The sequence below is a fragment of the Diadema antillarum genome, unplaced genomic scaffold (assembly GCF_040938485.1).
Source record: "Diadema antillarum isolate AM-2024a unplaced genomic scaffold, OU_Dant_1.0 seq00000172_RagTag, whole genome shotgun sequence".
Classification (NCBI taxonomy): domain Eukaryota; kingdom Metazoa; phylum Echinodermata; class Echinoidea; order Diadematoida; family Diadematidae; genus Diadema; species Diadema antillarum.
The window spans coordinates 150,762-167,066 of record NW_027271241.1 but is presented as its reverse complement, the minus strand read 5'-3'; the positions used below and the strand labels follow the sequence as shown (position 1 = coordinate 167,066).

The 16,305-nt window shown below is 39.1% G+C and overlaps 1 long non-coding RNA gene across 1 annotated transcript; it reads left to right on the top strand.

Moving 5' to 3' along the window:
• Positions 1–2,471: 2,471 nt before the first annotated feature.
• Positions 2,472–16,265, top strand: LOC139728291 (uncharacterized). The gene is made up of 3 exons (XR_011710800.1): positions 2,472–2,587; positions 11,096–11,449; positions 16,140–16,265. It is a non-coding gene; the product is annotated as an uncharacterized lncRNA (long non-coding RNA).
• Positions 16,266–16,305: the final 40 nt, after the last annotated feature.

Below are 16,305 nucleotides of genomic sequence, written 5' to 3'. Positions count from 1 at the left end.
CCACGCCCAACTTCTGGAAGGCATGGACTGTTTCATTCCACATTCTGCATGATTCAAGGCTTAGAGAATTCTTGATCCATCTGCTCTTTGAGACATCCTCAAATTTTCAACTTCAGCCTGTGCCATGAAAGGCATGACAGAGCAGACCTTTGTTTTTCGCAACACTTTGCAGAACATAATCTCTCAACAGTGTCAATTGTACTTTATCATCTCCTTTTCCAGTGATGGAGCAGACAACGTACGATGCAGTTTTAAAAGTAAAGCAAAGATCCATTGGGAGAATGAAAATGTCAGTGTCTAATAAGTAATAATCATCAATATCTCTGAAATTATCTGTTGCTCTTGAAGTAGCGTCTAATATATGCAATGGAATGAGGATATCAGCTTCCTCGTTGTGACGGGTGACAACTCCCATGGTATCTTTGATGAACCCTTTGTTTCTTTTTTTCCCCCGTTCTGTGTCAGATGGAAGAGAAGGCCATGAAATTGTTAGATGAAGAGTCACTGTGGAATTACTTAGAACAGTAGAACTCATATACTTCCGATAATTGTATCGTCCAGTAATGACTCGATAATGGCAAGTCTATCAGATTGTTGTACCGGTAGAAGCGTTATAAGAAGATAGTGGTCCTCTTAAGCTTAATGACTTTTTGATCCAATCGTACACAATGTATTTCAATTGCAAGAGCTGAATGTCTGGCCTTTCTCACTCCAGACAGATCTTTTCTCATATTATCCCAGACAGGTTTTTTTTTTTTTTATTCTTTCAGATACAAATTCTTAGTACAGAACATGAAAACTTCCCTTTTCATCGCTTTCTAGAATATCCTCCTTGAATGTTTCCGATATCTGATTGCCTAGCACCATATTCATAAGTTTCAATGCAGTGAAAATTTTTGAGATTGCCCTCGTGAGATTGTGTTCTAAATTGTTGAGGAATTCTGATGCATCCTAAGTGCCACAGAACTGAGCTATTATTGCTCCTTTGTATTTCTAGAATCATTGGCAGTACATCAATAATCATCTTGGAAGTCTTGATAATTGAGGATGACCCACACGAGGGCGATCAGGTAAAATCTACTCATTGGCATTCCTTATTCATTCTGTGTTATTCCAGAAATACATCCAGCAACTATGAGCTCCCTGATGAGTTGTTTCATTTTGTGGTCAACAAACACGCTTGTGAGTGGGATGCCTGGTAGGGTGACTATGGCATTTTTTGCCATTGCGAGACTTTTCCTTGTTTATCTTTATTCTCTCGAGGCGGTATCAAGTTTTTGAAGATCACCTTTAATCGGATCAATGCTTGCTTTTGTTTAACTATTTAATAACTGGGATTAAAAATAAATATCAATGAGGTTCCATGACAACAAATAATGTCTTGTCTGAGAGGCAAAACAAATCACGTGTACGCGAACCACATACCCGCTTGGCTAGTATGGGACGTGGGATGTAACGCTTACACACTTGCCCACACTTATGGGAAGTGGTATGGGACCATTCCCCCCCCCCCCCTCCTTACGCAGTCTTTGCCCCTCAGGATGGCTTGATGACGTCATTGGAACCTCGTCCTTACAGTCTGAATTTATGGCGGCCATTTTGAATTAAAAAATGGCTGTCGTTCTGCGTGACCTGAAAATGAATTCGGTCTGACTACGACAATTTTGGCAAATTCATCTATGGCTCTTACCACAGTTACAGTATTACATGTATTATGTTTTTCTTTGGCCACCATCTTGAATTTCAAGATGGTGGCCTATCTAATGATCTACAATAGGAAACAGCTGTACTGGAACGTTAGACACCACAAGCATGTGCATTACTGAAAATTTGATGCTCCTACAGTAATTGCAACATGAGATATGCATAAAAATGCTACGGCAGCCATTTTGAATTTCAAGATGGCAGCCTAGTAATTGTATCAAAACAATCCACAATATCAGAAAATGATATATCGGAGTGTCTGACATCACTACCATGCATTTTGCACCAAATATGAAGCTTCTACAATGCTCGTGTATGAGATGTGGTTCAAAATACTGTTTGCTATGGCGGCCATTTTGAAATTCAAGATGGCAGCCTACAAATTGTATCAAAACAATCCACAATATCAGAAAAAGATATACCAGAGTGTCTGACATCACAACCATGCATTTTGCACCAAATTTGAAGCTTCTACAATGCTCATTTAATGAGATATGGATAAAAATACAGTTTGCTATGGCGGCCATTTTGAAATTCAAAATGGCGGCTGAAGACGTGGTCAGAAAAAATGGAACCAAAGTTTTTTGGATTCAGCACCCCCAAATTGACAAAGTTAGCCAAAAAAAATCAATTTTGGCACAAAAATCTCACGGGATTACATAGTAGCCCCTACTAATTGGAAATTTATCAGATAGCAAACTATACGCAGAGATCTTGGACTTTTTTGTACACAATGTACTATGTGAATGTACACTGTGCATGCTCACCTCTATTATTCTCGTTTCCCTTCACATAATGGAGTGGTGTGTCTAATTGTGCAAAATGGCGGATATACACGAACGGAAGGCCATGTGTCTACTGTTTATAGTCTCCATTTCTTACTGTGAGTATAAACCAGCACTGTTCTTCCTGTTCCAACAGTCGATGTAAGAAGGAACATTAATGTTTGTTTGTTTTTCAGGCATATTTGTTTATTTTGTTACTGTTTTGTAGTTAATTTTATGTTACTTTACACTAAAATTAAATTACCAACGGATTTTACAGAAATACATATCGCTGCCTACTATTTAAGGTAAGTATGCGTGAGTGTATGAGTATGTTTGTTCGTTTGTTTGTTTGTTTTGTCCTCCTCCAGAAATTGGAATGATGGCATAGTATCCACATACCACGAATATGGATGTCCGATTGCAGCTTGCCTTCAGGCTGCTAAATAGCCTATTTTACTATACGCATGTTTTTGTCAAAACCCCCTACCAACATGGACTGAAGTAGATTTCAAATTGAATCATAATCACTCCATGAATGTTGGTTTCATTGAAACATAAACAAGAATGAAATAAGACTGGATTTCTCACCTACCTGTATAGATTTACAGATCTATGATAAAAATACGTACTTGATAAGTAGCTATCTGCATGTGGTTAGGCAGTATGTTCGACGAGTCACAATAACAAAATATGTGCTGTAAAGTATATCAGCAACATGTTGCAACTCTTGACACAACGGTGTTATGAGTTAGCAATGTTCATTTGTGACCCTGCACCTCAAAACAAACATAAAGTCGCCAGACATGAATTTTTAGTAAAGATCATATCCTGAAAGAGCAGACTTTGAGCTTTAAAATGAAGTATAACTCAAATCAAATGGGTTCTCCTAACCTATCTAAATATTGGAAAGAAAGCACAAACTCAGGAAAAGTGTGAACTGAGAAAAGAGGCTCTGAAGTACAGTGTCTATTCAAGCGCTTAATCTTTACAAAACCGTGCTGGCTGTGTGATGAATGGGACAAAAAACAGGATGCAAACCACCAGAGTAACAACAATGAAGAGATTATCAGATTAACCTGATATTAAGCAGGCCTCATTAACACATTCTGTCCATAATTAATGCTAACTTTCAAAGCAGTAGCACTATCCTTTCAAAAGTTATCAGAGTTGAAAGTGAAGAGTGTGAGCAAGGTTTTTCAGAAATGAAAAAGGGATTCGAAAGACACACCTAATCACACTATTCTACCAAAAATGTTCGAGATAAACTGCTAAAAAACACACTTTCCTGCCCGTTTTATGATACCAAATTTTAGCATAATGTAAAGGAAGACCCGCTCTTTCAGAAAATATGAAAAAGTCAAGTTCGGCTAGGTTGACCCATTTCACTTATTTTCAGTCCTCACGCAAAATCAGTGTGTGCGACTTTATGTTCGTTTTGAGGTGCACGGTCACATTTATTCACCTGTTTCTAACGGAACCTATTTTACCAGTTAGAAAAAGGGGCTTAACAAACGAATCCAATTACAACTGGTCTTTTTCTTCTGAACCCATGCCCGAAACCGCCATTGAACATGAAGTATATGACAAATTGGCTTTAAAACCTTTCAGATAGGAAGGCCGTTTCTTTTGTATATCATTCCACTGAGACAAGTAATCCTCTTAAGGAAACATTTCTTCATGATTGCAACATTACTGATTGTCCTTCCCTCGAAAATTGAATACTATTTTTATCATGACAGACAGACTGAACTTCGTCACCAGATTTAGCTTATGCATACAGGTTTATCGTAGCGTCCTAGAGGGGTACTGGCTATCTAGTCTGGATGCCGACGTTACATATTTGCCCTAACTTTTGATCATGTCCATTCGCTGTATTTCTTTGTGACTCCACCTACACACTTCGAGCGTGTTACATGCAAATCTGTGTGATGCAACTCTTGCATTTTTGATATTCAATATGACTACCAAAAGGGCCAACAAATGTGCCCTACTTGACCAAACCACAAAGACGTAGCAAGATGTGACCAGATTCTTAAAGGGCAATTTCTAAACTTGAAAAAAAAGTTAAATCTCTGAATAATTCATCGACATCATAGCAAAAAAATAAAAACCCATCCTCAATGCAATTTTTTTTTTCAATTCAATATATTTATTTTCATTCTTCTTTTTTTTTTCTCTTTCAACAAAAATATAACACAAGATAAATCAGGTATTACATAAAAAAAAATGCAATAAATTAATGATATCGATAAACATAAGAGCGCATACTGGCCAAAAAAAAAAATACAAAGTCAGCCTCAGATTCAAATTCAATTTCAAATTCAAACTTTATGCCATTTTTCGAAAAGAACATAAACATTTCACTTTCTTAGGTAACATAAAATAATGTTGCATAATAAACACAAAGTAAATTGGGAAAATATATTTGTGGAAGCGTGAGGTAACAAATACGTTGTCATGAATATTGATTTACTGGAGTGATAAAGACGATATAACCATTCGCGAAACATCGAAAAATGGAGGGACCCACTAAAAGACAAAGCTTTTAAAATGTGGGCCCCTCATGTACAGTATGTCGAAAAAAAATAATAACTGATGCAAAAAGGGAAAAAAGGACAGGGAGAAAGTAAAAGAAAAACCAAAGTCTGGAAGCCCACTAAGAAGACAGGGCAACAAACAGACCACATACACACGCATATAACATTGAAACGTTAAACGAGACTGGGACGACGACACAAAGGGAGATTAAAAGACAAGACAGAATGAAACAAGACCATGGGCGTCACCAGGGGGGGGGGGGGTGCGTTGGGTGCGAACGCACCCCCCTTCCACGTATGTGGGGTCGTCATAGGCGCTTCATCACCGTACGGAGAGCGCGGCCATTGTGCAATCCGTCGAGAGAGGGCTCACTTCACCATTTACATTAAAAATACTTCGATTCGGTCTCCGTTCGAAACTACTCACTATCGGAAGATGATGACTCAATATCTGACGTCATTAAAAAAAGTTCAGAGTGGTTATCAAACATATTAAAACTAAAATCCAAAGGAGCAACACATACGCAATCTCTCACAAAAAATCAGAACGTTCCTAGCTGGACATTCACTTCACAATGCGCGATATATCAACCATGTGTCGCTATCATGCATGAGTCGGTCCCATGGGACGCACAGACAGGATCGTAATTAGCATCAGATTTCAACACATTTTCTTGACTTTTTCATATCTTAAGTTGCAATTTTCTGTGAAATGTGACAGTCTTTTTGACATCATTTAGGACATTTCTGACAATTATCTGTGGTTTCTGTTCATCCTACAGTTTTTTTGTGAATCATTTATGCCCCTTGCATTTGACCTTTTGTTACTGCTCAGGGCTATTCGATTCACGCTTACGGCAAATCAAATAGATGGTCAACGCGCGCGGGCTCTGTTTCACACGCCCGACACACGGGTTGTGCAGATATCATGCGGGCCCGCGGGGTAGCGGAGCGGGGCTGGGCGCGGCCGGGCCGGGCCGGGCCGGGCGCGGGTAGGCAGAGGGAAGATGGATCAAAGGAGTGTGTCAATGTTCATTACACTACTTCCTGTATTGTGCTGCTGCTGTCATGAGCTTACAATCAATCAAACTTCCTTCAATTAAAAAAGACTGGATTGCACATGGCACTATACAAGACTGCACAACTCTGTATGCAAGTGAAATGTACTTTGAAATCATAACTTCATTATTGCCATGCTGTTATCATTCACATTGTCATCACAATACAAGTGATATGTACCTGGTAGGTACCACTACCAGTATCACTATCAAATTGAGACTGCAGACAATTTACAGGAAAGCAGAAAATACTGGTAGCTGTAATTTGATTAATTTGTTTATAAATAGATACAGTGCAATATAATTTCATCTGGCATACGATTATACCTAGTTCAAATTATTTGTTTGTTGCTGCACATTATATTGTACGTACCCGGTACATTTCAAGAACTATGAACAGTTGAGTATGCTACAGATGTCATATCATTTGATCCCATTGATTCTATGATTGTGTGGCAGAAGTATCTCAACAACATATGAACAGAGGACTATGCTACAAATATCATGAATATGTTATTTGAACCAATTGATTCCATGATTGTTTGTGTGTGGTAGTAGTATCTCAACAACTTATGAACAGTTGACTATGCTACAAATATCATTTGAACCCATCGACTGTGATTGTTTGTGGTAGTAGCTTGCTAGAAGAAACTTTTGTTCAACACTGGGTACCGGTACCGGTACTCCACTATTTTCCTACCCCTATATTATAGTGACACCATCACCTTTCATTACTTTGGTCGCTGAATAAAAAGAAAAAAAAAATGACCAACTTTCATTGCATCAACTGTATTGTTTTGCAGCGCGAAAATCTGTACCTTCAACAAAGAACCAGGAAATTACATCTCTCTGTGCGACACTGTTAAAAAAAAATATCACTATAGCAGTAGCTAATACCGGTACTTTTTCAGGTCTCGTCACATTATTATTGTGCATTTTGTCAAATTCATCAACAAAGATACAAAGTAAACAACCTCCGCATGCACTGTCACTTTTATAGACTCATATATCACGTAACGTATCATGTATATTTGATATAGAAATTAATATGTACCAGGTACTTTTTTTAAATTTCTTTTTTTGCCACATGATATGCACCATGTATGGCAAGTATATTATTAGGCATGTGTTGCAAATTGCCCGTAGCAACCTACACGTAGATCTACTATCAGTGTTGTTAGGGTCTAGTAGATATAATTTGATAATATTAAAATAAATACTATTACTAGACTAGTTTATATACTACAGGCTACACTCAATACAAGATATTGCAAAGCCAATGTGTAAATGCACGAATTAATACCTTAGGTTTGATATGTAGGCCCACTATTTTATTACTGATGATCTGATTTAAAATTACGTCTAGACCTTAACAACGACAGACTGCTGTCTGAGTAATCACACTGCTAATGTAGCTAATTGTTAGCACTCTAGCTGGCTACACATAGGAACCTAGTCCTTTCTGGTCTATCTTTAATAACAAAAACATATTGGCCAATGAACCATGCGGTACAACATGCATTCTGCATGCAAACTAGCCTATAAACCAGCAAAATAGCACGACATAATGCAGCGGCCACAGGCATGCGCCAACTCCCAAAATGCACGTTCACGCACCGAACAATGGACGACGTGGGACCAAATCGCTGCGCCTACACACAAGGGGGAAGCGCGAGCGCCACACCGATAGAAATAAAATTCTGCGGCTATTTTGTCAGGAAAGAATGTAATATTTTTCCCGCTACAGAGAAAAAATGCAATACCAAGGGCAGTCTACTTGATCTTTATAACAGAAACAATAACTTGACACGAGATCATAAATATATCACCTCAATATAATAAAAATCTGACGCTAGCAACGCAACAGGTCACATTTCAGTAGACTACAGGGTTCACGAAACCTTATTATACCCGTTAATCGGGCCTATGGATCAATGAGCAAAAAACTGTAGGATGGAAGCCGACTGCATGAAACAGGTAGACGTGACCTCTTTCATTCAAATTTAAAAGGAATAGATACAAAAAATTGTTAAAAAATTATTATTGACATGTTATTGATAGGCTATAAATAATTTGCATAAAGTCATATTTAATGCATAAAATTAGGGTTACGAAAATGTACACTTATATGGAAATTTTATCAAGATCTTGCAACTATGAATGTAGTGTTTTGAACATATGAATATGCATGAAGTGAGGAGACCTGTACTTTCCACCCTCATTTTGTTTTTATTTTTCCAGTTGCAATTCAATACAGGGGTAATTAAAAATGCAGAGCTCATCAGCGACGAATTGTTCATGTTGTCAAGTTCGATTACGTCATAATCAATATGGCGACGTACGTATATGCGCGCACGCTGAATACGTGCTTCAGATCCGAAAAAAAAAAGAAAAAAAAAAACTTCCATTCTGCGAGCGACCTCAACGCCGGACGCTAAATAATTATTCTTTTCTATTTTTTTTTAATATTTTGCACCAGGAACAACAACAACAACAACAACAAACTCGTGGGCAAAAACAATTCGCACCCCTGGTTCTGGCAGCACTGATTTTATACATATCTACTAGTATTCTATACAGTGTTTACTATTATCGACCATACTGTACATCCGTACGATACGGAGCGCGTACACGTTCGCATGTACGTGTGCTACTTACAAGTATGTAGGGTCTATGTACGTCACTTCTGACCAATCCATATTGTCAGCCCAAGAGTGAGCCTTAGACTCATTAAAAAGAAAAAAAAAATGGAGGGGCAAGCATATCATTTTGCCCACCCCCCCCCCCTCCATAATTCCAGAGACGAGAAGATTTTCTTACCTTTTTTTTGTTGTTGACAGAAACACAAAAAGTTACCTCCATAAAAATATTGGAGGGGCAAGCATATTTTGATTTTGCCCCCCCCCCATAATTAATAATTCCCGAAATGAGAAGATTTTCTTGCTTTTGAAAGAAAACAAAAATGTTGCCCCATAAAAATATTGGAAGGCAAGCGCACCATTTGCCCCACCCCACATAATCATAATTCCCGCGATGAAATGATTTTCTTGCTTTTTTGTTATAGAAATCTGTCTAATCATTTCACCCAAAAGCAGTGGCGTAACTACGGAGGGGGGGGGGGGGGGGGGGTGCCCCCCCCCCCCATCCGCTGGTTAAAAAAAAAGACTTACCAAAATTGTAATTCAAAGGTTAGTATAAACTGCTTTTGAATGAAAGGGTGATCAAGAAATAAGATATTTTTCTATGATTTATTTTAACCATAATTAAGTAGGTATATAGTGTGAAACATTGTTCAAAAAGCCCGGACCCGACAAAAGATTGTGATTCAGCGTGATTCCTGGTTGGCATTCTGCATATAAGCAGGATGTGCGCAGTGTACTCAGAACATCCGAACGGCAAAGAGAATCGCTACAATGTTGTGCAATGTGATGTAGAATATACACCTTTGTACCTTACGCTTTGTTATATCAAAGCTACAATTTGTAGATCATTGATTTTGCAGTGTTGCTTCACATATTAGTCTGTATAAAAATGTCTTGCATTGCCAATAAAAAGACTTGACCTGGGCTAATTCCTAACTTTTCCATGTATATAATATACACACACAAACAACCAGTGGCGGATCCAGGGGGGGGGGGGGGCGCACCGGGCGCCCCCCCCCCCCTCTTAATTTCCAAAGCGAAAAAAATATAGCTTCAAACGGCAGTGTTTGGACTGTAAAATATCAACATTTTCAAGCTCGCTCGCTTCGCTCGCTCGCATTTAGTCGTAATGCCATTCTCCTGAAGTTGCTGCCAGTAATTGCCAGCAGTTGCTCCCGGTGCGCCTCCCCCCCCCCCCTTGATTTCCACAGCGAAAAAATATAGCTACAAACGGCAGTTTGGGGACTGTAAAATGTCACAATTTTCAAGCTCGCTCGCTCCGCTCGCTCACATCTAAATTCTCCTGATCTTGCTGCCAGTAATTGCCAGCAGTTGCGCCCGGTGCGCCCCCCTTAATTTCGAAAGCAAAAAAAGATATAGCTTCAAACTGCAGTTTTGGGACTGTAAAGTGTCAAAATTTTCAAGCTCGCTCTCTTCGCTCGCTCGCATTTAATCGTTATGCAATTCACTTGATGTTGCTGCCAGTAATTGCCAGCAGTTCCACCCCGGTGCCCCCCCCCCCCCCCAATAACAATTTACTTCAAAATGTACTGATACCTTAAACAAGTGGGACTGTTTCAAGTCGATAAAACACGCAAAAAACTTGCATCAAATTGCACTATTTACAACATCTAAATGCAAAAAGTGCTCACGGTGGGAGGGGGACACTCCCTCCCACATCCTCCCACAACAGGCACTTCCACACCCTCCCCCCTCTCCTTTCTCGCTCCCTCCCATACTAAACCCCCTCTCCCCCCCCCCCCCCCAAGATGAAATCTATAGCTACGCCAGTGCCCTTTCCCCGCTTGGTTTCCCTCAAAAAACAGTAAAAGTCTAGGGATTGAGAGCTTCCTATATTCCAAATAACTGTCCCAAAATCCCAAAATCTCGTTACATTTAGTGTCAAAACGCACCCCCCTTGAAAAAAAGCTGGTGACGCCCCTGAAGACTAACATAACATGTAGACAATACAAGGGACAGAAAGGCAAAACAGATCCAGCGTTCCTCGACGTACGGAATTATATCGAAAAAATAATGGGATCCTCTGGCAAAGGTATACACTAACACTGAGTAATTCGAAAGTACTTAGTCCTTTAATAAAAACTACTTTGTAGGCACTAACACATTTTGCAAGTATACATGTCTTCTTTCAGAGAATCAAAAAAAAAACAGGACATGACATCTTAATCACCTTTGCCATTGTGTTATGGGGATATTGAATGTGATTTAAACATTTTTTTTTTTTTGATTCCAACTGATTATAAGTAGCCAGATATGTATTTACTTAAAGATGTGCATAATTGTTCAGGTAATATTACCTTTGCTTTGTCACTTATCTTGTTTAAAAACAAGCAAACAGGCTTGTCATCAAATGTGTTACGTTACAGGTACGGCTGCAAAAGGTTCTAACTACCAAGATGTGTTTCGCGTAACCGTAGAACTGGCTGAAGGAGAACAAGGTGTCCTTCCGTGCATAGAAGGCAGAAGAACAGATTCTGCATTCTGGTGGAGAACGGATGTTGGGCTAAATGAAATCCTAGTCGAACTCGATCTCATCTCTGGTAAAAGTGTGAGGTCTGGTCAGGGATTCGAGGACGGTTTGTACACCATATCGGACAATTACTCTCTGATTATCAAACAGGTCAAACCTGAAGACGAGGGGGTGTATCAATGTCAGGCGATTGACCACGTCAACGATATTGTATACATAAAAACTGCAATTGCTTCAGTCCATTCAAAAGGTATGCAGTACTTTGTATTTTCGACCACCATGCCCAACACAAAAACACACATACCAATGAGAAAGAGAGAGGAAGAGCGACAGAGAAAGAAAGTCTTGCCGAAATCACAAAATTGGTATACACGTAAAATATGTAGTGACAAGTTTGTATGAAACACTTCAACGTTTCTTCATCGGTATGATTTATCATTAGGTTGAGTAACAATGCACAACGCAAAAGAAGTAAAAAGCCTTAACATGCTTATGCACGTGTGTGTGTGTGTGTGTGTGTGTGTGTGTGTGTGTGTGTACTTGTGAGTGTGCATGTGTGTGTTTCTGGCCAGAATTTTACTCAAATCTAGTATTATAATGTTCCTCTCATCTGGAGGTCCGAATGTCATTTGCGTGCTTTAACTCTTAATGTGCCAGGCCCAAAACCCCTAACGTGCCAGAGGTTTTTACTTAACGCCAGAATGTTTCGAAACAGGACTGACAATGTAATTTAAAACTGTCATATATTTGAAACTATCGACTGTTTTGAATTAAGTTCTACACAACAATTGTCAAGAAATGATTGTTCTTTCGTGCCCTGTAGTCAGTTTGCGGTAATATCTATCTGAACTTGAAATATTGCAGAAATTATTAATATCATCAAAAAATTAATAGAATTTTTTGTGTAGTATGAAAAGAAAGAGTCAGTCGTGGTTTTTCTTCAATAGAACGCTCCCTTGACTCTGTGTGAAAGTTTTAGAGCTACATCTCCCCTTTCAAATGATAGCAACTTTGTCTTCTAGAATTGTATGATTCCAAAGATACAAGCAGTTTATTTTGTCTTAGCAATTTCTCTTTCTGCCTCAGTAATTCATTCCCAAATCTGAGTCCTTTAGTCCCAGATCCTGTATTTGAAACTAAAGTAATTGTCCCGGGGCCTGGAAAGTGTCTTTTGTCCACTTGAGAAGGAAGCACCTACTAATCCTTCTTTTGTCTATGCGAACTGCGGGCGGACGTACTCTATTGAAATCGGCAGGCCTTTGTCAGCGAAGGATTTGTGCGCGCGCAATTCCTTGGTAACGGCGGAGATAATCCGAGTACTGATTGAGTACAATACATACTAGCGGTTGCTAGGGGCAGCTTGGAGGATGAACATAACTCCTGATTGAAAGCGAAGATGCTGCCGTGATCTGACTGATAAAAGTGTACACGCCTTCCGGATTTTATTGTTCTAACGCCGTACCCAATCAAGAATGTTGATCCGATCAACCTATCGCCAGCCACTGTCCTTCCGATCACAACATTACTAAAATATTATAACAAAGTTAATTCACGATAGTATACCACTTACGTGTTTATTATATTGCCAATACAGGGAAATCAAACTGAAGTGGGTTTTGCTAGATCTGACCTGTTCAATCTCAGCACCACGAGGTCAGTCGCTCGGAGTAGCACACCACGTGCTTGCAAGCCCAGCGCTGGTGTTTGAAGCCACGTGCGTGCAACTGGAAAAGCTCACCATTCATTTCATGTTTCGGTAAAATAGCGCTACGTTGGGCGGAGCCCTCTCATTCTCGAAACGATCATCCCACGTTAAAATAGTAAAGTTCAATAGCGCTGTAGGCCTACTTGTGAACTATGCAGCCAGAGTTGTGAAGTAATTGCATCTTGCAAACGAATAAATTCAGTCAGATTTGAAATTTTCAAAAGCCAGATCAGAACAGCGAAAATAACAAATTGTGACAAGACACTGAAACATGACACAGATAAACAGTGAAAAGAGAAGCAGCTTGCACATATCATGATGAAGGGACAAACAATGCAATTACAATTAACAAAATGATTACGGTAAAGAATAACACTTTGAAAGAATCAAAAGCCCCCTGACAGTAGGCCTGATCTGCATAGCAAAATTGGTGACAAGAAGACAAAACTGTACGTGGTGATATATTGAGCCTACACGTGCGTAAACGACAAACATGAAATCAAGTTTTACATTACTCGTATGCTTTTTCAATATTTGCTGTCTTTGATTGTCTTTAGTCTCATTCGCTAATCACATTTGATTATCTGAATATGAAATTATTCAGCGGCACATTCCGTACTTTCACATGGCGTCGGAAATCTCTAGCTCCTGCCAATATAGGTTTCATACCGAGCGATTTGTTACCATCAGAATCATTTTGATTGTTCATGGAAATTATAACATCACTCTACTACTGAAGTTCCTTCATCCGTTTATAATAGCCGATGGATGTTAGTTCCGTAATTGAATTCAAACCTATCATTTACCTTCATTGCGCTGTGACACAGTTGTCATGAAGCAGCATCATCCGACATTTCTTTCTTTCTTTTTTTTTTCTTTTTTTTTGTGTGATCTCCAACACTGATTTGCTCCAAGGACTGAACAGCGGGATCTGAGTTTGAAGTTTTCAAGATCTGCATGCTAACAAATAGTTTGAAGTTTTCAAGATCTGCATGCTAACAAATAGTTTGACGTTATTTTGCGTTGGTCATGCTCTCTCTATCTCTCTCTCATCTAAAGTTCTACGTAATAATAATTTTGAACGATTTGCTTGAGTTTGAACATTTTCCTCTTCACCTGCGACTCGGGGAAAATAATATGTCTCTATGATAAATGGTAGGAATGAAACGATAAGCAAAGCTCAACAAATAATATAAATACGTCGGTGTCTCACTGAGCGATGAATGTTTGGAAACCTATCAAATTTTAGGTTTCGAGCTTTCTAAACAGTTGAAATCAAAATCAAACAAGAAAACCCGTTTGCGAATTTGATATAGGCTGTCTACGAATTACTGATCGAATTATGTTCTACTTTATCGAGCCTGTGCTGTAGGGATTGTGTCTGCATCATCGCTTGGCGATAAACGATAAACAATACTGCTTCGATTTTTTCATCATGAAATGATAAATAATTATTGATCCTTTTGCGTGGTTGAGTAAGCAATTTCTATGATACACCAATCCACTGTCGATGGTACTTTTTTGCTTGTTTTGTTTTTGTTTTGTTTTTTGGCCAAATGAAATAAAATATATATTCTTGACGTTCGCAACGATTGTGGTCGCTAATTCGAGAGTACGTAGTTAGAGACATTTGCTGTTCCCATAGCCAAGGTTATATTTACACGCTATTTATAGCCGGAAAGCTACAAGAACCAAAACATCCTCCAAAATACGGCAGCACAATGACAAATTATACGGATACGGAGACATGCACAATGAGTGAAAAATGGTTTTCTTCAAAATGTATAGGGAATGAAAGAAGCAACATAATAAGAGAGAAGGCACGCCGAAAAACGTACAGTATGAAGACCAATTGAAGAAAAACCCTAACAGAAAAAAAAAATGCAACGGTGGACACAAGCACAAACACAAATACTAGTACATAAAAACAACATAGTTTGACTGCTTTTCACGTGCACAACGTCACATACAGAGAATCAGGCGCTATAATGTACTATCATATCCGTGGAATAAAACCAATACAGTCAGTTGGCGCCACAATCACAGAGAATACCAGGTAGGTTTATTTCCAGTCACTTTCGTAAGTTTGAGAAGAAAAAAAAAATCGGTTTTGGGTCAAAAGCAGTGTTGATTTGTATTTGTACTATTTGCATTTAGTCGCTCAAAACAACAGCTCTCTTCGCGATTTGCGAACGCTGCCTACAATTTTGAAACTGAACTAAGTAAAATAATGTTCATCTTTTACGCTCTATATTTTGTACTTTGAATTTCAATTCGCTTCGAACTAGGAGAAGATGATCACGCCAAAAACAAACTAGGAACTACGTGTGGTACCAAGCGGCATAGTTTACAGGTCTACTTTCCGTTCATTCCACACGTGCATAGACAAGAACAAAAGCGTTTTCTTCTTTTGTACGCTAGCGTGGGGCGATTAGTGAAGTTCACCAAAACAAAAGGATGAAAGACTTGACCGACGAACGAAAGCTGACCCTCTTTGAGGGACAAAATCAAAGCAGCTTCCCACCGGACAGCATCCAAGCGGAACAATACAAGTGGAACCGCATAGACAATACACGCAGATTCAATAGCATACACACGCGTGGTTTACCAATGAGACTTTTCATCTATACACATCTCGCAGAGGGTGCGCTCGCTGCGGATTTTCCCGACGCGAAAAAAATACATCTAGCCGAAAAATCACATATTTACTCAAAATTTTCTAATGTAAGCATTCTCATATTTTTAGTGGAAACGATGGCTATACTAGTCAGCTACCAGTACATATCATTGTCAGTTTCTTGGTGTAACAAATAATGGTACCACAAGAACTTAAATGATCAATGTTTTTCGCGCTCTTCTTTGTCGCCGATCGGCGACCATGGCACGTCAGGACTAAGGTCGCCGTTCGGCGACCATGGCACGTTAAGAGTTAATTTGTAAATGGTAAAAAAATTCGTTTATACGTTCATGTTAGGTATATGCTTACATTTCATTGTGTTGCTGTTGTTGTTGTTGTACGGTAAAATATGAAAAGAAAAATGTTAATTTTATGACAATGTTGGTACTACTCGTAAAATATTATGATGTCTTGCTCAGGAGTATTTAGAACTTTATGTCATCTATCTTCTCTCTCCCTCTCTTTCTGTCTGTATATCTCTCTCTGTCTCTCTCTCTGTCTCTCTCTCTCTCTCTCTGTTTCTCTCTCTCTCTCTCTCTCTCTCTCTCTCTCTCTCAGGTACGGATCTTGGCGTATCAAGGGGTAACGTTCTTACTTACGAGTCCGTTGAATTGACAGAAGGAGAGAGAGGCGTACTACCATGCAAAGTGAATAGGAATGTAGCTATTGTTAGGTGGTCCAGGGCCGCTGATCCTCCAGGATATGTGTTGGCAAAGCTTCATCT